The following is a 25,299-nucleotide window of genomic DNA, read 5'->3' as shown; positions in this document are numbered from 1 at the left end:
TGATAGGGAGAGATATAGGTGTTCCACCAGTACCTGGCAAGGCAACAACTGGCGATGGTAAAGGGCCAGTATGGAGTGGGGTTGGGTGAGGGTAAGGGAGTTAGGGAGGGAAAGAAGCCCTCTCCCTTGAAAAGTTCCCCAGGTCTAGGCTGCTGTGCAAAGCCACTCACCTGGAAGTATGGGACCAACAGAGGCCAGAGGCAAGACTCTCCTGGCTGCCCCACAGGCTTAGAGCTGGGAGGCAGGTGCTGTGTGCCAGCAGGAACAGCAGCCTCTAGAAGAGAGAGAAGTAGCCCTGGCAGCTGGGGGAGCCATACCTGGGATGGACAAAGGTAGGCATGGCTGCTGAGCCTGCACTGAGTAGGTGGTCCTGGATGCTCCGGCAGGTGCGGTGAGGCTTGGTTTCCAGCAATCTTGCTGGTGGGTGTTCAGCCAGTGACTGTATGTGTATATCTTTGTCATTGTTGTTACCAGTATTATGGTGATCACGTTCGCTGACTTTTATGCGTTTAGGCTAAAGGAACCTGGAAAAACACATGAATCAAAATAAAAGTTGATTCACCTTTCCAGGTCAGAGTTACAAGTGTCAAAACTCTCAGGCGAGATCTGCCAGTGACATTCTGACCGCATGCCTCTCTGCAAGGAAAGTGGTATGTGTTGTTTTTTCCAGCAGTGGAAATACAAATGATTAACTCTGGAAACCATGGCTGTTTCACTGATAACTAATTTGTTTGCTGATAAATGATTACCCAGGAGCCAGAATAGAGAGCCAAAAGTCAAACTGCAAAAATTATTAAGTTCCCTCTGTATGCAGAATATTGTGCAACATGGTTATGGGTACTACAGTGGATGTGAGTGTGTAGACCTTGTACAATAGAGCTTATAGGCTAAAGAGAAGACAGGAAGAAACAACAGGAACACATATAGCTGGAATGCAGATGGGATCTGTGCTACTTACGCTAGCCATGGGGTGATTAGAACAAGATAAGAGACATGAGGAAGACTTCTTCAAGGAGGTGCTCAAGCCATGTTTTGGAAAAGAGAACTCAAGGTCTGGCAGGGAGAAAGGAGCAAGGTAACCAGGGGAAGTCTTGGAGGAGAGCAAGATGATGCTGAAACCGCCCTCACTCTTGGTTTTAATGTTGTTCTTGTCTTACTGGTCGATTCAGAGCATTCACGGTGCAAGAGAGATAGGGACATTTGATTTAAGAAATAGAGCAGACTCTCCTAAAATTAAATCAGAATTTTTGATGGAGTAGAGGTCAGAGCTATGTTTTGGAAGTGTTTGGGAAATTGTTAGTTTTGTTCCCAGGATCTGATGCTATTGCGGTTGAATATTCCATGTGAATGTTTTCTCTGCCCATGCAAATAGTAGGTCTCCCAGACAAATATCTCAGTGGTGCCAGCACTTCATTTTCCAAATGTAGGAGGATCTTTCTAATACTTCCTTTGTGGGGAACGTGAAACTGTCGGAGGCTTATAATCATATCTATATTTTAAAGAAAGTTTTTTTTATCAACAGGCTATATGGAAATATATTCAAAACTCTGTTAGTATTACGGTTGGATATTAATTTTGAAGTATTATATAGTTTTCTTCCTCCTGTATTTCTTTCTTAACCCTCTCAGCTACTTCTCTTCTTGTTTTTTATTTTATTTTATTTTACTTTATATTTATTTATTTATTTATTTATTCTGAGGCAGATTCTCACTCTGTTGCCCAGGCTGGAGTGCAGTGGCGCGATCTCCACTCACTGCAACCTCCATCTCCCAGGTTCAAGTGATTCTCTTGCCTCAGCCTCCCAAGTAGCTGGGATTACAGGCATGCGCCACCACACCCAGCTAATGTTTGTATTTTTAGTAGAGACAGCGTTTTGCCATGTTCTCCAGGCTGGTCTCGAATCCCTGACTTCAGGTGATCCCCCCGCCCTGGCCTCCCAAAGTACTTCTTGCTTTTTTGAGCAAGGTTAGTCTGTCCTCATCGTCTTAGTGAAGGGATGGTCAACAGGGGACAGAGATATAGAAGCCCATTTTCCTGGCTTTTGAGTTTTTAAAGCCCTTGTGTGTAAAGGAAGGGCTCTGACTTACACAAGAGATTTAGGAGAATGTGTGGTGCTCCACTTGAAGTTCCCTGTCTCCAGTCTCTGGGGACTTGGACCAGGGGAGGTGTGTCACAGAGAAAGTAAGAACTGTATATTCATTAGGGAATTCTTGAATGTGGTATTGTGTGTCCTGGGTGAATGGGAATGGAACCCACTGATTAGCTGGTCGACATTTCTGTAGACTAAGATTTGTACCTGCAACTGTCTAGTGCTAAATGGTAAATATTTTTCTTCCAGTTGATTTGCCTTGGGGTTCTCATTAACTTTCTAGAAGATTTTGGATAGAACTCTTGGATATTTAATGTCACAAATTTTAGTTTTGATCTTGCCTTTTGGGCTCAATGTTGCATTCCTATAACTCTCCAAATTACTGGAAAACAATTATCGGAATAACCCGAGTTTACATGAAAAGTAAACACAGCAAAAAGCTGGAAAAACAGCATGTGGTGGGTCATGGCCAAATATGCCCATGGAAAGCCCCTAAGTGGATGTAAGTAGAAAATTCTTAAGTCCTGTAACATAAGTGCAGATAAAAGGAAGTTGCTTAATATGGAGCACCAGCACAGAAAAGAAGAATGATTTTACGTAAACATTGTGCAGTAAGTATCTTAGAACCCCAAACCTGGGCATAGGCCTGGGGGATGTGGTTTATTGAGTTAAAAAAGGATTGTCTGAAACGGTGATATACATCATCCTAGGGGCTGGCATGCCCTTTCTGCAGGGAGACGAGCCTTTGTTCTGGGCTTCTGGAGTCTTGTAGATTCCTCATTCTGACAGCTGCTGCCCACAGCCACCACCCCACGTAGGTGTGTCCAGTTTAGAAACAAAAGGGGGACTCTGGCAGGCTGGCTGCTATGCTGTATTTGTGGTCATTATTATTATTATTATTTATTTATTTATTTATTTTTGAGATGGAGTTTCGCTTTTGTTGGCCCAGGCTAGAGTGCAATGGTGCAATCTCAGTTCGTCACAACTGCTGCCTCCTGGGTTCAAGCAATTCATCTGCCTCAGCCTCCTGAGTACCTGGGATTACAGGCATGTGCCACCACGCCCCACCAATTTTGTATTTTTAGTAGAGACGAGGGTTCTCTATGTTGGTCAGGCTGGTCTCGAACTTCCAATCTCAAGTGATCTGCCCACCTCGGCCTCCCAAAGTGCTGGGATTACAGGCATGAGCCACCACACCCGGCCTTGTGGTCATTATTTTTAAATACTGTAGCATAAGTAATGGAATATGTGTGTAAACCAATTAATCCTAATCTGCTTTTACTCTTTAGGGTTGATTAATTAGTGGATAACACAAACAAGTGAACTCTAGTCTGTGTCAACAACTGAGTTTCCTTTATTTGCACAAAAAGTGTTAAAAGTAATTGTTGATTTGGCAAACCAGCAGATTTTTTTTGTTTGGTTAGTAGTAATCTAATAGGACTAATTGTCTTGTGTGAATAAGGGCTAAAAATGATCAAGCCCAATAATTATGCCATCTGTGTAGGGCTGGGAGTCTAGCGCCCACTGGTGTGACATCTCCAAGGATAAGACCACTCTCCCCTTGCCCGCCACCATGTAACCATAGGAAACCAGTCTTTGTGTTTGCTTCAAAAACTTGTCTCCAACATTTTCAGGCTGGGGCAAGAGTGCAAATGGAGACCCACATAGCATATGTTTAAACATCTAAAAGCTATAAATCCAGCCAAGAAACCATAATATAGAACATACTCTATCCTCTTGCCTTGAAAAATATATATTCAGAGGGACTTAGAATATCAAGTTTGGATATAGAATTCTTGGACTCACAGTTCCATCTGCTTGTCCCAGTGTCTCCGTTCTCTGTCTGCTCCCAGCTCCATCCCTCATCCCATATTGAAGACACCCCAGTCTGCATAGTCCATTCTTTATAAATGGCTGCCTGGTGGCCTAGGGATGAGGACAGCTAAGAGACAGATGATCCTCAGGACTCAGACCCTCTGAAGAGGCCTGAAGTGAGTTCAGGGCCCTTGGGATCCTGGGCACCAAAGAGTGGTCTAGGTGGGGTATAGGATGGGCTTTCTACTGGTGATGAGTCACAGGTGCAGACACATTCCCTGAGCCCTGTGACTCATCACCTATGGAAAGAGGGTGCATAGGAGGCGCAGAAAGAGACCCTTTAAAGGACAGAGCCTAGGACAGCAACCCCCTCTTGCCTGGGTATTTCTGCTGTTTTTGTTTGGGGGAGCCGGAAGTTGCAAGGAGAGAGAGAGAGAGAGAGAGAGAGAGAAATCTCTCCTCTTAGCAAGGTTTTAAAAGATTAATATAATCTGATATCTAACAAAGATCCCTGCATTTGATGAAATGTGGTCTGAGCTGAGACTTGCATTTATTGCAACAGCTCCACTTGGTAGCAAGCTAATCGGGGTGGGGACCTACAGTCTCTACTTGTGTCCAACCACAGGAGGTGACTGATATTTTTTATGGTGAGATCATGGCTTACTGATGCAGAATCAACCATGCCCCAAGAGTTCTGTTTGCACCTGTTCACCTCACTGGACCTGACACATGCTGAATGATTAGTTGGGTGTAGTAAGAGTGTCTGTTTCTCCTTGCACATTTGAAAATGAAGTTCTCAAGTAGGTAGTGTAAAGTCATGAATCTAATTCATAGTCCCTCTCTCTCAGTCCACCATGCACCCTTCAGCAAGAACTCTCTTCCCACTGGTCTTTGAGCCTCATTTAGCCCCAGCTGGTGAGTTGAGGAAATAAGCCTAGGTGAATGCGAGCTCTGATAATCCAAAGGCTTTCAGAAAACCACGACAAGCCAGGAAAACCACCAAGTTTTCCATGGAGGCAGCAGGGAAAGGGAGGAGGATGGGTCTGAGTGTCTGCTAGATTCTAGACTCAACTTTGCTGAGAATTTACCAGTGAATTTGGACAAATCTCTTTCTTCTTTCTTTCTCAGTTTCTCTGTCTAAAATGACGAGTGTGAATTAAATGGCCTAAAGTCCCTTCTAGTGCCAAAATTCTTGGGTTATTTGGCTCTCATTGGCTACAGTGCCTTCTAATGTAAGCAAATGTAAAATTCCCTCTTCCCTCTTCAGCGCAAATGGACTTCATTCTCAAGGCACAATGGGGAGCCTGTATCCTGGAGGGCCCTAAGAAAGAAGCCAAGTCCATTTGCTGTGAGTTGACAGGGACAGGAGTCCTTCTACCAAACCCTGTGTGGCTGGCCCAGACCACCTGCTCAGCCAGGCAGTGCTCCTGTAAGAGCAGAATAATTTTCATTCCCCTCACATTAGTTTAAGCGAGGATTCACTTTTGTGTCTTCATGTCAGTTGATACTCAGTGGATCGCGTGGTTTATAGCTGGATTGATATCGTTTAAATCTGGAACTCTTCCTCTGGCCTCAATAACCCAAACGACTTGTATGCCTTTCCTCAGCTCCCTCCCTTTTCAGGAAAAGTGATGAAGAGGTCAGAGAGAACACAGTGAGAGGGAAGTTGCTGGAGCAAGCTTTCCCCAGCTGTAATGTTCTCTCAGACGTCAAGGTTGTCCCCTGTTCTTAGAGGTTGTTCCAGATCTTAGATAGTCACTATGCCCAGAGGCAAATACAGCTGGGACAGCAGCCAGGGGGAATGATCCTCCAGCTTCCTGCTGCTGTCCTTAAGTGTGGCTGTCACGAGACGCACAAGTTTGCAGGGGAGACTGAGTGCCTAGATTGCGGGAAGAAAGATAAAATTACTCAGCCTTGTTTACATCCTAAATTGGTAGTCTGACTTGGTGAGCTATAGATTATGAGGAGGTTGCTTTGCAGACTATGAGGAGTCACCGAGCAGTCATTCAATGGCAGAGGTGAGCCTGGCATCGTGGTGGCCCCTTCCCTTCCAGGGGCTCATCCCACCTTCCTCTCTTCATGTCCACATTGGTTCTCCTGCCTGACGCTCTCTTCCTCCCTCGGCCGCCTGGGTCAGCTCAGGCCCCACAAGTGTTTCTCATCATGACACCTCTCTTCCCTGGAACCCACCCCTAAGTTCCTGCTTCCCACCTGTGAGTATGTTAGGGTGCTGTCAGCAGGACTGTGGGGTGGAGATGCCTGACGCCTCTCACCTGAAGATAAGAGGTGAGCAGGCAAAGTGCCCGAGTCTGTCTGTTCTGCTATAGCAAAATACCTGAGACTATATTGGGGTAAATTTTTTTTTTTTTTTTTTGCTTTTGAATAAAATGTTTGTGTAATATCAAGAAAAGATGGCTCTGCAGTGATTTGTCTTTGGTGGAGGAGGGGAACTGGCAGGGGAGAAAGACTGTGTTTCAGAAGAAATTATAATATTGGATTAACCTTTGATTCCTGGGTGGCCAAGTGTTTACCCATGGTATGGAGCTGCCCACAACACCCCTCCTCAGCATGAAGCAGCCAAAAAGATTGATGACCGGTTTCCTCATGATGGAGAACTGTATTAGTCTGTTTTCACGCTGCTGATAAAGACATACCTGAGACTGGGAAATTTACAAAAGAAAGAGGTTTAAGAGACTTACAGTTCCACATGGCTGGAAGGCCTCACAATCATGGCAGAAGGCAAGGAGGAGCAAGTCATGTCTTACATGGATGGCAGCAGGCAAAGAGAGTTTGTGCAAGGGAACTCCTCTTTATAAAACCATCATATCTCATGAGGCTTATTCACTATCACGAGAACAGCACGGGAAAGACTTGCCCCCATGATTCAGTTACCTTCCACAGGGTCCCTTCCACAACATGTGGGAATTCAAGATGAGATTTGGGTGGGTACACAGCCAAACCATATCATTCTGCACCTGGCCCCTCCCAAATCTCATGTCCTCACATTTCAAAACCAATCATGTCTTTCCAGCAGTCCCCCAGAGTCTTAACTCAGTTCAGCATTAACTGAAAAGTCCACAGTCCAAAGTCTTATCCAAGACAAGGCAAATCCCTTCCACTTATGAGCCTGTAAAATCAAAAGCAAGTTAGTTACTTCCTAGACACAATAGGGTACAGGCATTGGGTAAATAAAGCCATTCCAAATGGGAGAAATTGGCCAAAACAAAGGGGCTACAGGCCCCATACAAGTCTGAAATCCAGCAGGGCAGTTAAAGCTTAAAGTTTCAAAATGATCTCCTTCGACTCCACGTCTCACATCCAGGTCATGCTGATGAAAGTGGTGGGTTCCCATGGTCTTGGGCAGCTCCACCCTTAGGGCTTTGCAGGGTACAGCATCCCTCCTGGCTGCCTTCATGGGCTGGCATTGAGTGTCTGCAGCTTTTCCAAGCACATGATGCAAACTGTCAGTGGAGCTACCATTCTGAGGTCTGGAGGATGGTGGCCCTCTTCTCACAGCTCCACTAGGCAGTGCTGCAGTAGGGACTCTGTGTGGGGACTCTGACCCCACATTTCCCTTCTATACTGCCCTAGCAAACATTCTCCATGAGGGCCCCACCCCTGCAGCAAACTACTGCCTGGGAACCCAGACATTTCCACACATTTCCTGAAATCTAGGCAGAAGTTCCCAAACCTCTGTTCTTGACTTCTGTGCACTTGCAGGCTCAATATCACGTGGAAGTAGCCAAGGCTTGGGGCTTGCACCCTCTGAAGCCACGGCCTGAGCTGTACATTGGCCCCTTTTAGTCATGGCTGGAGTAGCTGGGACACAGGCACCAAGTCCCTAGAATGCACACAGCAGAAGGACCCTGGGCCCAGCCTATGAAACCATTTTTTCCTCATAAACCTCCAGGCCTGTGATGGGAGGGGCTGCTGCAAAGGTCTCTAACATGCCCTGGAGACATTTTCCCCATTGCCTTGGGGATTAACATTCGGCTCCTTGTTACTTATGCAAATTTCTGCAGCTGGCTTGAATTTCTTCTCACAAAATGGAATTATCTTTTCTATCGCATTGTTAGGCTGCAAATTTTCCAAACTTTTATGCTCTGCTTCCCTTATAAAACTGAACGCCTTTAACGGTACCCAAGTCACCTCTTGAAAGCTTTGCTGCTTAGAAATTTCTTCCACCAGGTACCCTAAATCATCTCTCTCAAGTTTAAAGTTCCACAAATCTCTAGGGCAGGGGCAAGATGCCACCAGTCTCTTTGCTAAAATATAGCAAGAGTTACCTTTGCTCCAATTCCCAACAAGTTCCTCATCTCCATCTGAGATCATCTCAGCCTGGATTTCCTGTCCACATCATCAGCGTTTTAGAAAAAGCCATTCAACAAGTCTCTAGGGAATTTCAAACTTTCCTATATTTTCCTGTCTTCTTCTCCATACTGTGCCAACCTCTGCCAAAGTTGCTTCCATATTTTTCCAAAGTTGCTTCTATATTTTTGGGTATCTTTTCAACAGCTCCCCACTCTATTGGTACCAATTTACTGTATTAGTCTGTTCTCACACTGCAGATAAAACATACCTGAGACTGAGCAATTTACAAAAGAAAGAGGCTTAATGGACTTACAGTTCCACATGGTTGGGGAGGCCTCATGATCATGGCAGAAGGCAAGGAGGAGCAAGTCATGTCTTACATGGATGGCAGCAGGCAAAGAAAGAGAACTTATGCAGGGGAACTCCTCTTTATATACCCATCAGATCTTGTGAGGCTTATTCACTATCATGAGAGCAGCATGGGAAAGACTTGCCCCCATGATTCAGTTATATCCCACTGGGTCCCTCCTACAACATGTGGGAATTCAAGATGAGAGGTAGGGACACAGCCAAACCATATCAAGGACTGATAAATAGAAAGAGGGGCAGAGGACTAAAACCAGCCCAATTGTCCCATAGAACTGATGTTTCTGGTTTCTTTGAATAAACATAGAAATTGATCCTCCCAGTCTTAAAACTTGAGAAAGTTACATTTGTCTTATCTGAGTTTCTTTCTCAGGAAACCAACCATCAACCCTCCCAGATAGTGGCAAGGAACTAAAACTTACCAGATCATAGCATCTGGACAGTGAGACACCAGAGCCCCTCACCTATCAAGACTGCCTAACTGGCCACCTGCTTCTTGTTGACCAACCCCTCTTCCTTACCCCTCTTGAATTCCTATTTTCCCACACATGGCTTCATTTCTTCCCTGCTATATAAACTCTTCATTTTAGTCAGTTGGGGAAATGGATTTGAGACTGATCTCCCATCTCCTGGGCTGTAGCACCCAATTAAAGCCTTCTTCCCTGGCAATACTCTTTGTCTCAGCGATTGGCTTTTTGTGTGGCAAGCAGCAGGACCTAGACTGAACCTCTGGCATTTGGGTAACAGACATGGGTATATTATGTGATGCTGAGGTTTAGGGTATGATTGATCCCATCACCCAGGTAGTGAGCATAGTACCCAATGGTTAGTTTTTCAACCCTTGCAGCCTCCCTTCCATCTCCCACGAGTAGTCCTCAGTGTCTATTGTTGGCATCTTTGTATCCATGAGTACCCAACGTTTAGCTCCCACTTACAAGTGAGGACATCGGTATTTGGTTTTCTATTCCTGCATTCATTTGCTTAGGATGATGGACTCCAGCTGTATCTGTGTTGCTGTAAAGGACATAATTTCATTCTTTTTTATGGTTGTGCAAATATCACTTACAATTTGTAAGTGAAGAAAATGGGCTGGGTGTGGTGGCTCACATCTGTAATCCCAACACTTTGGGAGCCTGAGGCAGGAGGATCACTTCAGCCCAAAAGTTTGAGACCAGTCTGGGCAACATAGTGAGACCCCATCTCTAAAATAAATAAATAATGATTCCATACTCTATCATGACAATTTAACTTAGCTAGGTCATCTTATACTAAACATGGACAATTTTAAGGGTTATCTTGTATAACATTACTCACTAGCAGTTGATGCAGGTGAGTATTTAGCTAAAAGACTTAAAAATGCTTTATTCCTGGCTACTCAAAGTGTGGTTCATGGATCAACAGCATCGGCATCACCTGAGAGCTGTTAAAGTGCAGACTCTCTGATCCTACTCAGACCTAACAAATCAAAATCTGCATCCTAACCAGATTCCCCAGGTGATTTGTAGGCACACTGAAGTTTGAAAAGCAAATTGGCCACCTATCAGAATGACCTGATATACTTTAAAATCTAGTTACCTGGGCTCCATTCCCAAAGTTTGTTTCAACAAGTTTGGAGCAGAGCCCAGTGAACTATGTATTTTTTAAAAATATCCTCCAAAACAGACAAGTTTGGGAACCATGACTCTAGCCCATTCTCTCTATTCTGCTGATGAAGAAAATGAGGTGCAGTGTGGTGAAATGATCTCATCAAATTAACAGCAGATTAAAATCCAGGCCGGGCATGGTGGAGGATCACTCGAGCCTAGGAGTTCGAGACCAGCCTGAGCAACATGGCAAGACCCCCCAACTCTAAAAAAAAAAAAAAAAAAAAAAAAGCCAGGCGTGGTGGTGCACACCTGTAGTCTCAGCTACTTGGGAGGCTGAGGTGGGAAGATTGCTTGAGCCCAGCATGTTGAGGCTGCACTGAGCCATGTTCGTATCACTGTACTCTAGCCTGGGCAACAGAGCAAGACTATCTCAAAAAAATAAATAAATAAATAAAATAAAATACTATAAAATACAGATCCCCTGACTACTAGACCAATTTAGCCTGCACACACACACATACACACATAATCATCTTATTATATACAGTTGAAAAGACTGTGCTTATGGAATTTGTTCCAAGAAACAGAAGGGATTTTGCTTGACACAAACTGGAGCTTGGCAGCAATATGAAGAAATTTGAGGACTTGAGACTGGTTCTCAAGAAGCGTACATTCAATGGGGCAAAGAAGATACTGGGCAATCCAATAAATAAAAACAAATATAAGGAAAGGAACTCATGAATGCATTTGCCACTCCACACTCGTCTGTGTTGGAATTGTTTCCTTCTCTACAACCCCACAGAATTTTGTTTCTGTTTCCCCTGTGGACTACTTCCAGCCTCCATATCAAAATTCTTTATGTGTTGAGCTTTGTGCCTGGCCCATGAGTAACAAAGTACCAAACTCTTTCTTAAAGACCTTTGTCACCAGCCTGTCAGTGCTTTGCACATAGTAGAAACTTATCAGAGCATTTGAGGAGAGGATGGAGTGGTATTCACATAGTCATGTGATCAATTTCTTATTGTTCGATATGTATGCTATGGACTAAATGTTTGTGCCCTCCCCCAGAATTTATATGTTGAAATCCTAATTCCCAATATGATAATATTTGCAGTTGGGGCCTTTGGGAGGCACTTAGGTTTAGATTAGGTCATGAGAGGTGGGGGCCATATGATGGGATTCATGCCCTTATAAGAAGAAGAGACCAGAGCTCCCTCTCTCTGCTGTGTGAGGGCCCTGCAAGAAGGCAGCTGTCTGCAAACGAGGAAGAGGGCCCTCACCAGACAATGAATCTACTGGCACCCCCTTAGGCTTCTCAGCTTCCAGAATGGTGAGAAATAAATGTTTGTTGTTTACGCCGCTCAGTCAGTGGTATTTTGCTATAGCGGTCCAAACAGACTAAGATAATGTGCATTACACTGAACTAAGTGGTGAGTACAATACCAAGTTTATAAAACTCAGTCCCACCCTAAGGATACGTGTGTGTGTGTGTGTGTGTGTGTGTGTGTGTGTGTGTGTGTGTGTGTTAGAGGCAGGGTCTTGCTATGTTGCCCAGGCTTGTCTCAAATTCCTGGGCTCAAATGATCCACCCGCCTCGGTCTCCCAAAGTGCTGAGATTACAGGCATGAGCCACTGCTCCCAGCCCCTAAGGATACTTATAATCTAGTAGGCAGATGATTCATGGTCTCTTAAAAATATATTCAAGATTACAAGACAATATGTAACAAGAGCCATTTGAAGGATATACACACAAGCAACTTTCCCAACCTATAAAACCCTTTTTATTTTTATTATTATTATTTTTTGAGACAGAGTCTCGCTCTGTCCCCCAGGCTGGAGTGCAATGGCACGATCTCAGCTCACTTCAACCTCTGCCTCCCAGGTTCAAGCAATTCTCCAGCCTCAGCCTCCTGAGTAGCTGGGATTACAGGTGCCTGCCACCACATCCGGCTAATTTTTTTATTTTTAATAGGGACAGAGTTTCACCATGTTGGTCAGGCTGGTCTCGAACTCCTGACCTCAGGTGATCCACCCACCTGAACCTCCCAAAGTACTGGGATCACAGGCGTGAAACACTGCACCTGGCTCAAAACCCTTTTTATAACAAATAATTTCAAATGGTCTCTTAATTTTTCTGAACTGGAATTCATGAATAATATCGTTAACTTACACATGAACGATATAACTCACTCAAAATCAGTGTAATAAATTCCTTAACTCTGATATAAAGAAGAAATAAAATAAAAGCAACTTATACCAAAAACGTCTGAGGTCGGGAGTTCGAGACCAGCCTGAGCAACATGGAGAACCCCCATCTCTACTAAAAATACAAAATTAGCCAGGTGTGGTGGCACATCCTTGTAATCCCAGCTACTCAGGAGGCCGAGGCAGGAGAATCACTTGAACCCGGGAGGCAGAGGTTGCAGTGAGCCGAGATCGCACTGTTGCATTCCAGTCTGGGCAACAAGAGCAAGACTCTGCCTCAAAAAAAAAAAAAAAAAAAAAGTGTTTCAACATATAGATGTTCAGGCACATTTACACCAAAAACCACAATGAAATAGTCAGATACAAAACTGCTATGATTGGGATAGCTACAAATGCAAACTAATAGAGATATATCGTCCCGGAGATTGCACTGGGAGCAGCGTGACTGTGGATAATGTGTGTTTCCAAAGCAGTGAGTGACTTAAGGTAAAGTTCTGAACAAAGCAAAGAACGCTTTTCCCTGAATTTTCACAAAAGTTGAGTTCCTGGAAATGTGGTGTGTATTAACACTGTGCAAACAATACTTTGGGTATAAAAAGGGGGCTGGGCGTGGTGGCTCACGCCTGTAATTCCAGCACTTTGGGAGGCCGAGACGAGCGGATCACTTAAGGTCAGGAGTTTGAGACCAGCCTGGTGACCAACATGGTGAAACTCCATCTCTACTAAAAATATAAAAATTAGCTGGGTGTGGTGGCGGGCCCCTGTGATCCCAGCTACTAGGGAGGTTGAGGCAGGCGAATTGTTTGAACTGGGGAGGTGGAGGTTGCAGTGAGCCAAATCATGCCACTGCACTCCAGCCTGGGCGACAGAGCAGACTCCGTCTCAAAAACAAACAAACAAACAAAAAACTCTGTGTGTAAACAGGAATTAGGTTCCAGGCTCAAATAATTAAAAATAGATTTTTCACCCTCCAGACTGCCTGAGCAGCTCTTTAGAAAGTTGTGTGACATATGAACCAATTCTTCCCTATATGAGGCTGTACCGTACATCGCAGGCTGTCCAGCATCGACCCCACTGATGGATGCTAGTAGTCCTCCCCGCCAGCACTCAACATTGTGACAGTTAAAAACATCCCCTCTACATTTCCAATGCCCCTGTTGGGGTAGCAGGACTCCCACTGAGAGACGCTAGTAGAGATGGTAAGTGGAGGCAGAGCAGCACCTCTCACACTTCCATGTGCCTTTGAATGCCCCCACGGATCTTGCTAACATGCAGATTTAGGACGTCTGGGGCGGAGCCTGAGAATCTGCGTTTCTGCTAGCTGTTCTCGGACCCAGGCTGGCGAGATCAGAAGAAGAAGAAATGACCTTGGGTTTAGGTAGCAAAGTCTTCACAGAAAAGAAGGGAACACAAACAAGGTTTTGAAGAATACATGGAGGTGGAGCTGATGACATCCCATGAGGTGCAGGCTGCTGGGAGGCAGGCACACTGGACCAGCGGAGAGGGATCCGTACGTAGCAAACTGTGCCCAAAGTGAGCAAACAGCCTTGAGCCAACAGCAACAGCACTGCTGGGCACAGAGGGTAAAAATAACAACTCCCTACTGGGGTCGAGTCTGCCAGACCCTGGCAAAGTTCATTTCTTTCAATAAATCCAGCAGCTTTCCCTTTGATAAATACTGTCAAGGCTGGAACATGTGATGCTAACAAAATATGGTTTTAATTTGGGGCCCCTGCGCTCATGGTTAAATACTGCGTGTGTGTATACACAAGCAGACTCACAGCGGGCCAAGTTAATATGCTTGGGCTGAGAATGGCTAAACCCATGAGGATTCAGTTATACAGATTTTGCTGCTCTGAAAAGCAACCTAATCACCATCATCAATTCTAATGCTCTAAGACTTCTTAGGAACATGGAAGCTTTTAAAGTTCAGCCATTTGTGCGTTTGCATTCAGTGCAGACTCAGGGGCACATTTGTTTTCCTGATATTTTATGCCTACTTTATTGTCATATGTTGTCTGACATTCGGAAGATAACATGCTGTTTTAATCCACAGCTCAACACTGCATTAAAACTTGATGGTCCATAGCTTTGTAGCAAAGGGAGGTGGGGAGGAAATGAGAATCAGAGTTTAGCAACAGACCGAGGCTTGTTCTGGTGGGATTAATTCCTGGGAACACAGAAACTCTCAGAGTTTTTGTTAGTCTATGTGTGTCAGTTTTGGAACAGCCCAGGGAAAGAAGGAAACTGGCTAAACAAGTTTCAGTCTGGCCTCTGCGGTGGACGCTGCTGGTAACTGGACCTCCAGGCCATCATGAATAATGAAGAAGTCTGCTTCTTCAAGAGTGCAGGTCACAGCAACTGCACCGAGGCAATTGCCCAGCAAACCAAAGATTACAGCACCTGGCCAGTAATCTTATGGGGGAAACAAACAAAGCTGGGAATGCAGTGAGCAGCAGGTGTCCTCAGGGCAGTAGGAGGGCAGAGAAAGTGAAGAAGCCGGGTGGGTAGTGGGAGTGGGAACCTACCCGAAGGTCCTCAGTGCAGGATGCAGAACAGTTTGCCCTTCCAGAGACCAGCTCCTCAGGAAGGTGAAACTCAGGGAAGGGAGCTGGTTGTTTCATGAAACAAGCAAGGATCAGAATAATTTCCTGAAGGGACTAGAGGTTTATCACATGCGGAATACCAGTATGAAGGGAGCTGCAGGAATTCTTCATTCCAGGAGGCACCTGCCCTGTTGCATTTTGAAATTGGCTAAAAATGTATTTCTATTTTATTATTATTTATTCGTAGTGACAGAAAAAGCCTGAGATCCTGTGAGCAGCGACTTCCCAGTTAGTCACTGGTCAGCTAGAGACTATCTAAGGTAGAAAAGCTTGGTGGGAATACTTAAATTTTGCATACCCATGCTTATTTTTTGTGGCAAAAGTGAAGCCTGTTTATTGGAGAAAAATGTTAGTCCCTAAACAGTGCAGACATTGTTTAAAAATCAGGGAGAGTCCTCCTAGTTATGAGGGGAAGTCCTTCTTTAGGCTACTGAAAACTTCAAATTAGAAGGTGCTTAGGAGCAATCAATGAGGATTGAGTGAATTAGGGATTCCCGAGGTATTTTCCACTGGTCTCTAGGGTACTCTATGTTTTCTCTGGTGTTCTGGAAGGAGAGAGAAAAGGCAATTCTCCCTATCCTAAGAGCTGTTAGTTGGTTTGGAGCCGTGGGGGATGCTGGTCAGATGCTGCCTAAGCCGAGTGCACATTCAGGGCATGGCTGCACTTGGCACTGGCTTCTTTTTTCCTTGGATTGCTTCCTCACTAATGGAAAGGATTGAGAGGAGGGCCTGGCAATTTTATCTGGAAAAATAATTCAGATTTCTAATGGTATAGAGATTATGTACCATTAGAAAGGGCAGGGGAAAGGAGGATTTGTTCCTGCGTATTCATTACGGTGTTGAAATGCTCTGGGGACGAGAGGTCAGTGGGCATTGAACCCAAATCAAATTTAGCAAGTGGAATAAGCCTCTAATTGGAGGCCTGGATTCCACATTAAAAGCTATTCTCCACCTGATACCTTTTAAAGATCCCGCTGCAGTGTGTATATTTCATGGATTTCACTCATTGCAGGTCCCCAAGCATGCTAACCATGAAGCAGTGATATCGCACAGCACCTGCTTCCAGCAGCCCGGAGCCAAGGGGCAAAATGGAAAGAGTCAGCATTTCTCTTTTAGGTTCTCTGCCTCTCCAATGTGTAAGCTTTTAACCCCCACTATGCATCATTGTTCCATTCTCCTCCAGTACCCATTTTAGTGAGCTTCTGTTGTTTCTGCCCCAGGATATCTCTAACAAAGAACCAAGATATTTATCAGGGGAACTTCTCCCACTCTCCTCTCAGTCCTTGGGGATCTGATGAAATGACACTTCTTGGACTGTGGGGTGGAGCATGTGAGTCACACCTGGGCCAATCATTTTATCCTATTTCATGACCACATGACCAATTCAGGGATGGGAACATGACCCAGGTGGAACCTATGAGAGGCAGTGAGATATTTCCAGGTACTTCCAGGAAAGAAGGTCTCACTTTTCCCTCTATAATGTACACCAGAGAAGGTGTGTGGCTGAAGCTGCCACCATCCTCTTGTGGCCACAGAAAGCTGGCATTAATTGTAACAATGCAATTGGCAGATCTGAAAGCTGAGAACAAAAAAGCAAAAAACCTGTGTTCTAATAACACTATATATGAGCCCTAAATCCAGCTATGCCTGGGGCCAGTCTTACCGTGGAATTTTAACCTAAGCTGGTTGATAAATTGTCTTTTCACTTAAGGCAAAGTCATGGCAGATTTTCTGCCACTTGTGAGAAGAAGACAGATATACCCAAGAAGTTCCTGTTCTTTCTCATTAACCCATATTAAAACCCACTTTCAGGAAAGGATTCTCCATTCTAAATTATGAATAACTGATAATGTTTCAAAGTATGACTCCTTCGAGAAAGTTTTCAGCTTTCAGGATTTGTTCAGCAAATACTGAGCCCCTTCTGATGCAAATAGACATGGCAGTGTATGGTAGGAGAGTAAAGCCAAGTTTTCCCAACAAACTCAGTATTTCAGTGCCTAATTTTGGCCATTCAGATAAGTTTCAACTTCTAGTAATGGCCAAGTAAATTATATCTAACTAACCCTTCTGCCAAAGACAATGGTAAATTCTGGACCCAAAACACAATGATAACAACAAAACCTGTTTGAAGGTCCTTGAAACTGGCCAACGTGGTTTGGTTCTGCAGACAAAAACTGAAGACATGACCCTTGAAAAAAGGAAATCACATATGGTGAGATACACATTTATCAGGTTTTCCTTTGGCAGTGCTATCTATTTCTTGCAGTGGACAGAGGTAGAGCTCAGCAGAAAGTGGCAGTTGTACTGAGCTAAAAAGTTAGAGGTTAGAATTTGGGGCTTCCACAGTAGCAGAAGATTGGGAAGGAGGGAATCTCGCAAAGGAGGGCATCTCAGATGGGGAGCTCCCAAATGTGTGTACAAATTCTCTGACTCCTAAACTGTGCATCCGGATGAGGTTCAAGGAGCCGAGGGAAAAATAACAGCTGGAAGGCTAAAAAGGTGTGGTCTTGTGTTGAGCAGATGGTGCTTAGGGTTTAGTTCTCACCAAGTTAGAGGGCTCTGGAGAACACCTAAAGTTTTCTACTGAGACTACAGAAGGAGTAATGATTACTCCCCAGGACTAAAGCCTATGTCCTAGGAATAAAGGCAAAACCAAAATAGGCCTGCCCTGACAAAGCCTAAAACCAACTCTTCATAGCTGCATTATGCAATATAGTAACCTCTAGGCACACATGGCATTTCAAATTTGATTAAAACTAAGTAAAATTTAAAATGTAGTTCCTCAGTCACACTAGCCACATTTCAAATGTTCACAGACACATGTGGTTAATGGCTATGATACTGGACTGCACAGACTACAGAATATTTCTATCATCATGGAAGTTCTATTGAATGGCATTGCTCCATAGGATCAAGAAACTATGCTAGTAATTTAACTGCTTGCTAGAACAAATGTCAAATTTCTTCTAAGGAAGATAGCAGACTCCAAAGTCTTTTTAATATCATCCAAAATGCTCAGCATACAATTTTTTTAAATTACTAATTGTGCAAAGAATCAGGAACATGTAACCTACAGTGAAGAGAAACAACAGGTGATAAACATAGACTCACAAATGACCCAGATGTTAGAATTACAAAAGACTTAATAACTATAATAAATAAGTTAAAGAGTCTATAGGAAAATATATCTGTAGTAGGTGAAGAGATGGAAAATTTTAAGATAGCTATAGAAACTTTAAAAAAGAACCGAATGGAAATCCTGAAACTGAAAGATACAATATCTGACATTGAAAATGCATTAGTTTGGAATTAACAGCATAATGAACACAACCTAAAAAATCAGTGAGGCTGGATGTGGTGGCTCATGCCTGTAATTCCAGCACTTTGGGAGGCTGAGGTGGGCAGATCACTTGAGGTCAGGAGTTCAAGACCAGCCTGGCCAACATGGTGAAACCCCGTCTCTACTAAAAATACAAAAATTGGCTTGGCATGGTGGTGGGCACCTGTAATCCCAGCTACTCAGGAGGCCAAGGCAGGAGAATTGCTTGAGCCAAGTAGGCAGAAGTTGCAGTGTGCCGAGATCACACCACTGCACTCCAGCCTGGGTGACAGAGCAAGACTCTGTCTCAAAAAAAAAATTAAAAATAAATAAATAAATAAATAAGAAATCATCAGTGAACTTGAAGACAAGTCAATGGACATTACTTAATCAGAGAGAAAAAAGATTAGAATAAAAAGAAGAATAGGGCCTAAAAATCCTGTGGGATAATATCAAGCAGTCTAACATATGTATATTTAGAGCCCCAGAAAGAGAGGAGAAAGAGAATGAAGTAGAAAAAAGTATTTGAAGAAATATTGACTGGAAAGCCAGGCACAGTGGCTCACACCTATAATCTCAGCACTTTGAGAAGCCAAGATGGAAGGATTGCTTGGGCCCAGGAGTTCGAGACCAGCCTGGGCAACATAGCAAGACCCAGTCTCTACAAAAAAATTAAAAAATTAGCCAGGCATGGTGGTGCATACTTGTAGTCCCACCTACTCAGGAGACTGAGGCAGGAGGATCACTTGAGCCCAGGGGGTCAAGGCTGCAGTGAGCCGTGACTGTACCACTGCCCTCCAGCCTGGGTGATGAGTGAGATGTCAAAAAAAGAAAAAGAAAGAAAGAAAGAAAGAAAGAAAGAAAGAAAGAAAGAAAGAAAGAAAGAAAGAAAGAAAAGAAAAGAAATATTGGCAGAAAAATCTTTCAATTTGATCAAAAACAGTAACCTCAGCAAACTCCCAGTAGAATTATTTCAGCCATTTAGATGTCTCTGACCCAAAACCCAGCCCCACCCAACTCACTGACAAGACACAAGGTAACATACGGACTAAGGATTTCTGCAAGGATAACAGGGCCTGAGATGAGGGTACAGATATTCAGAGGCAGTGCCGACACTGAAAAAATTCCACAGGTCTCTTCTCAGAATCTTGCTGACTCCAGAAAACAGGTCTAGAGTATACTTTTCCTACTGAAGCATCTGACAGTCCTCCTTCAGGCCACCCTGAGACGGGCTCCATAATATTTTGCAAGTATTAGGTTGATTTGACTTTAGCTTCAATTCTACTTAAAGGAAAGGTATATTTAGATAGAGAATAGATTTCTGGGAGCTAGAGAAAATGAGGCAAAAAAGAGCTAGAGTAAAGCTAATCCAAAGCATAGATAGCCCCTTATCAAGAATTGGGTTGAGTGGAATGAAGAAAAAGCTGGTAGGATTTACCCCCACAATGATGCACACATTCTTGGTGGGGGCCCTTAGTTACATGGGTCGGGAACTAATAAGTTCCTGTGGCACTTTTGATGCTTTCTGTGGCAAGTAACAACAACAACAATCATTACAATCATAACAACTTATCAAACTGACTTAAACATAAGGAAATTTGTTATTTCACAAAACTGAAATTTTAGGACTAAACTCAGGACTTTTAAGTTGCACCTTGAATAGCTAAACAGAGTGTTGAGTGGCACACTTAGCTAGCTGAACAAATCTGGAGCTGGTTGATTGAGAAGCTCAGCGATGCCAACACGGACCCATGCTCTTTCCTTCCCTCTTCTGCTCTTCTTGTCAAAGGTTTCACCTTAAGGTCAGTTCCCTTCAAGTGTCAAGTATACATGTGCATACCTGGTCACATCTAGCAGAAAGAGAAAGCAAGAAAACTCTTCCCTTGATTAAGGAGTGTAAGTCCTTCGCTTTAGCCTGATTTAACCAAATTAAGTTGTACCTATAAGGAAAAAGGTAATTTGTCTTAGGTAGTAGCAATGAGATTTTAGAACTGATACTGGTTGGGTGTTTCTATACAGTTTCCTAACATGGGCCTCTGATATTAGGGAGATTCTGGAGTTGCACGTCTTGATAATTTAGGAGTAAATCTCCCTTAGCAACATTTAATTATGCCTTAATTTATTTTGTGTTGCTAAAGAGCAAGTGATGAACCCATTGAGTTGCTATTGAAGCTTTGATTTGAATTTAGTAATTCCTTATTGCCTGTATCATGGGACTTTCTCTAGTATTAGACAATCTTCCAGTTCCTCAAATGAGGCATGTTCTATTAGGCAGGAACTGGTGTGTTTGAGACCATTTGTAAGTATTTTAGGTGATAGACAATACTACACTTAGTGCCAATGATAAAGTCAATCCAGTCACAGCACCACCCAGAAAATATTGAGGGCTCTAACGAAAGGAGCACCAAAATCCAAAACAATAATAACAAAACAAAATGAAAGAGGGAACACTGAATTTGATGAATTAAAAATTATAAGAAGATTTTTGTTGGAAATATTCAGGTGGCAGTAACTTCTTATGTGACTAAGCCATCTTGTTTCATAGTGAAACCAGTTTGCTAAGTACCTTTTGTTTTGTTTGAGGCAATGTCTTACTCTGTCACCCAGACTGGAGTGCAGTGGTGCCACTACAGTTCACCGCAGTCTCAATCTCTCAAGCTCAAGCGATCCTCCTGCCTTAGCCTCCTGAGCAGCTGGGACCACAGGCACATGCCACCACACCCAGGTAATTTTTTAAATTTTTTGGTAGAGATGAAGCCTCACTGTATTGCCTAGGCTAATCTTGAACTCCTGTGCTCAAGCAATCCTCCCACCTTGGCCTCCCAAAGTGCTGGGATTACAGGTGTGAGCCACCGCACTGGGCCCAAAATACATTTTTTATACCTGATTGGATTTGTGTTCTAGTGGGCCTATCCACTATGTGGTATGAGTATACTTCCTGGGTAATGAGAAAAATAATGGCAAATACTTGTGATTATCTATTTGTCAAGATGATCACTAATTCTAATCTAGAATGCCAGATTAGAATTATTTGCCAGAATTAGTTTCTAGATTAGAATTAGTAATCAAGTCACAGCGAAAGAAAAAAAGAGTTTCTGGGAAGGCAAAAGGAAAAATTGGTAAACTCACTTTTACTGTTTACATATTGATTTGTTTTTCTTAATGTTAACTGTGGAATTTGTTTCATCATCCAAGGTGCAAATAAAAGTCCTGAGAGTTTAGTTCCATGTCATCCCTTTTATAAATAACAGATGTCAGTTACACTGCCGTGCACCTGTTAACCTTGGAGTCACCCTCACTGCCCACTAACCCCCTCATTGCTCTAGAGGTGCCGAGAATGGGTGAAAGCAGAGGGTGGATACCCAAGCAGAAGTGAAGCAGAGGTAAAATGGCATGGAGAAAATCACTGCAGCACAATGCAAAGTCAAGGTCAAATGATGGGATGAGACAGAGACAAAGAGAAAACCATCCAGAGAACACTGGTCTAAAGCAATCCTTGGTGGTGGTGATGGGGGTGGGCGGGGGATTCTTTTAAAACCATGGTGTTTGGTAAACTAGGAAATAAAGAGATGAAGGTAAGTATCATGCCAGACTCAGCAAACAGCAGCTGGAACGAAAGAAACCCAAGGACAGCCCTGAGCATGGAGAAAATACTGCTGGGTAGGCCTTGTTCTCTAGAGCCAGAGCACACACACAGAGGCCATCATTGAAAGTGAAGGACAATTAGAGTTGGAAGTATATGTGCATCTTTGAAAAAGGAATAGCGTGTTCTGGAGACAGACACTGATTTTGAAATCATTTTAATGGCAATTCTTTTCACAAGTTGTGACCCAAACATACTTAAGTTGAAGCATCACCTCTTTTTCCCTGGTTACTTCTGCTGCCTCAGCTTATCTCAGGAGACCTTGGTATCACAACCCTGATATTTTCTCCTCCATCTCCTTGCCTGAATTAAAACTCTTCTTTACCCAGAGAGCACTGCTTTTCTTGCAGCCCTCTTAAGTCCTTTTCCACACTCTACATACCCAAGATTAGGATGTAGATGTGGCTGCCTCCTCATTCCCTAATGCAGCCCCCAAGCATTCCTGTAAAAATGGCTGCTTCTCTGAAGTTCAGGTAGTGTTGTTCTTGTCCACTGGTCTCTGGAAACTCCCTCTTGTTCCCCAAGGACTTTCCCTTCTTGCTTCTAGTATTCCCTCACACCTCAACCCTGTCATCCTCCGGAGAAGCGTTACTGTACCCATGGATGACCTAGTCAACACTCTGGCCTCTCAATGCCTTAATCTACTTTACTACCTCCAGTACCCACCTCTCAGTGGCACCTGGATCCTATCACCTCTTCAGTCTCCTTCTCTGACCACAGCTCCCTCATTCCAGTCCACTTGCACACCTGCTCTGCATCTCACCACACAAGGTCCTTAGACCCCAGCCACTCTACTTTTCCTTATCCATTAACCTACTCTGCCCTTGTTTCTCTTTGAAGCCACATGAGACTCCATAGTCCATTATCTCAGTCACTGTCTTGCCAATACCCTAAACTTACTGGCCTATTTTTTCCTTTCATCACGTCCACCTGGGCAGGGGGGGAATCCTAGAACTCAACTACATACTTTCTTATTTATGTCTCTCCCTAGGCAGCAAAGTATGACTAGAGAGAAATATCCCAGCCTACAGCCTGCACCCAGTCACCACCTTCCCTGACTCTCAAACCTTCACCTCTAGGGAATCTCACTGTCCTCCTCTTGTCCCTCATCCTTCTGTCTCTGAAACGACCATTTTAAACTTTCTCCACTTCTCAAAGCTTTGAGCCCCCATCTCATTGCTCACTTCAGTAGATGTCTTTGTTCTTACTTCACAGAGGTAATAGATGCACTCTGGTGGCAATTACCTCACTTCCTGCCACCGGCTCCTATAAACCAACCTGCACCTCTGTGCCCATCCTTTGCTCTTCCCATCTGGCAAAATGGAACTGATGTCTCTCCTCCTACAAAGGTCAAGTCTCTTCTTCTGCCATGGATTCCAGCCTTCTTAGGAAAGGTACGTTATAAATCCTCCCCTTTTTCTATCTTTGAATTGTTCCTCTCTAATGGGCCCTTTTCCTCAGCATCTAAACATGCTCCAGTCACTCCCATTCTAAAAAATTCTATTCCTGGACTCCAAATTTTCTGTTCAGTTCTACCGTTTTTCTCCTCCCCTTCACTTCTAAATTGATTGGAAGAGTTGTGCACGGTCACTGTTTGCCCTTATTCATTGCCTGTTTACTTATCAGCCTCCTCCAACTGGCTTCCTTCCCTATTCCTCTATTAGAACTTTTTTTGCTGAAGGACCTAGTGAGCTCCATTGCCCAAAATCCCATGGATACTCCTCAGTCTTTGTATTATATGACCTCTCAGCCTACTTCAACAAAGTTGACCCTCCCTTCTTTTGGAAAAAGCTATTTTTCTTGGTATCCAAACTACCACACTCTCCTGGAAGACACCAGCTGTCTCTGTCTCTGGCTCTCTTTCTCTGTCCCTTTGCCAGCTTTTCCTCTTCTACCTGACCTTTACACATTGGAACTGCTCAAGTTCAGTCTTAGATCCTCTTCTCTCACCCTGGCTGCTTAAATCATCTCAACCACTCATATGGCCTTGCCTCTATGCTAAGAGCTTTCAGATTTATACAACAGCCCAGAATTTCCTCCAATCTCCTGAGCCATGTAAGTACCTACTCTGCACAAGCACCTCATACTAAGGTTGTTTAGAACATCACTGCCTTTCCTAATGTGTTTGAGATTTTTGCATTTTCCCCTCCAGATCCATTCTCTACCTAGGAGGCTGACATAGTTGACTACATCCACTGGCTCCCTTGCCTCTAGCTTTGCCCTGGGTATGGCCACTGGGGATCCCTGGCAGGAGACTGGAAATTAGGGAGAGGGTGAGGTCAAGGTGATTTTTCCTTCAGCTCTGTTTCTGTGAGGTTGCCACAGGCTGTCTGAGTCTCTGGACTGAAGGTCACTGCCTCTCTTCTCTTTATGCTCCACTGCTAGCTCTTGGTTATCACCCTCTCTCTTGGGATTTCCCTGTGCCCCATCTACACCACTGTAAAACCTCCCCTTTCAATCATCCTAGTTTGAATGTACCACGTGTTTCTTGCCAGTAATGAGACTGATACAGTAACTGATACTAGAAGTTTCACTAGGAAATAGATCCTCAGAATGGGATTTGGGATTGGGGTGATCATGTTTGAGGAGCTGAAGTATAACCTTGTGGGAAGTGGGGAGGTTTGAAAGATAAACATGAATACTAGTAATCTGCCTGCAGTAGCATTATGCACATTATCAGTGGTCATAGCATGGATGAAGAGTAAGGGGAGGGCAAGTATTTCATAAAACCATCAAGCTGAGTTTTTCCTCTGCTCTCTCACCACAACACAACAATCAGTATAGAAGAAGACTTCTGTGACCAAATGTGGGAGGGGATGGGTTCCTCACATATCAGCAGTGGACATCAGCTGGGTGTCTTCCAGTTAAATCTGACACTACCTGGAAATAGTGTCAGATCCCACAGGTTGAGGGCTCAGTCCCCAAGACTGCAACTTCCCTCCCATCTCCCCATATACTGGCCACAAGTTCTGACCTCCAAAACTTCTGAATAACTGGCTTCAAGCTGAAGTTCCCAAGAATCCCCCCTTTGGGTTCCTTTAATTTGCTGGAATGGCTCACAGAACTCATGGAAACAACGCACTTACCAGTTTATTACAAAGGATATTATAAAGGATACAGATGAGGAGATGTGTAGGGCAAGGTATGAGGGAAGGGACCTGGAGCTTCTACGCCCTCCCTGGGCACACCACCTTCCAGGAACCTTCATGTGTTCAGCTATCTGGAAGCTCCCCAAACTCTGTCCTCTTGGGTTTTTACGGAGGCTTCATTACGTAGGCGTTATTGACAACTGTGTAGAAATGTGATTGGACAAAAAGTGCATTATCTAAACCCAGCAAAGCCCATCTGTTTAGACTTTA

The 25,299-nt window shown here is 43.9% G+C and overlaps 1 long non-coding RNA gene across 1 annotated transcript in view; it reads left to right on the top strand.

Annotated features, from left to right (window-relative positions):
* The first annotated feature begins 792 nt into the window (after window positions 1–792).
* The window catches only part of LOC116475683 (uncharacterized), a 71,355-nt gene continuing 46,848 nt past the window's right edge, over window positions 793–25,299 (top strand). Inside the window, exon 1 of the long non-coding RNA XR_004249955.1 lies at window positions 793–1,075. This is a non-coding gene — a long non-coding RNA (uncharacterized LOC116475683). The remainder of the gene's footprint in view (window positions 1,076–25,299) is intronic.

Source organism: Hylobates moloch, unplaced genomic scaffold (assembly GCF_009828535.3).
Source record: "Hylobates moloch isolate HMO894 unplaced genomic scaffold, HMol_V3 SCAFFOLD_2, whole genome shotgun sequence".
In the NCBI taxonomy this organism is placed as follows: domain Eukaryota; kingdom Metazoa; phylum Chordata; class Mammalia; order Primates; family Hylobatidae; genus Hylobates; species Hylobates moloch.
The sequence above is the reverse complement of the archived record's forward strand: the minus strand, read 5'-3'. Positions and strand labels throughout refer to the sequence as shown.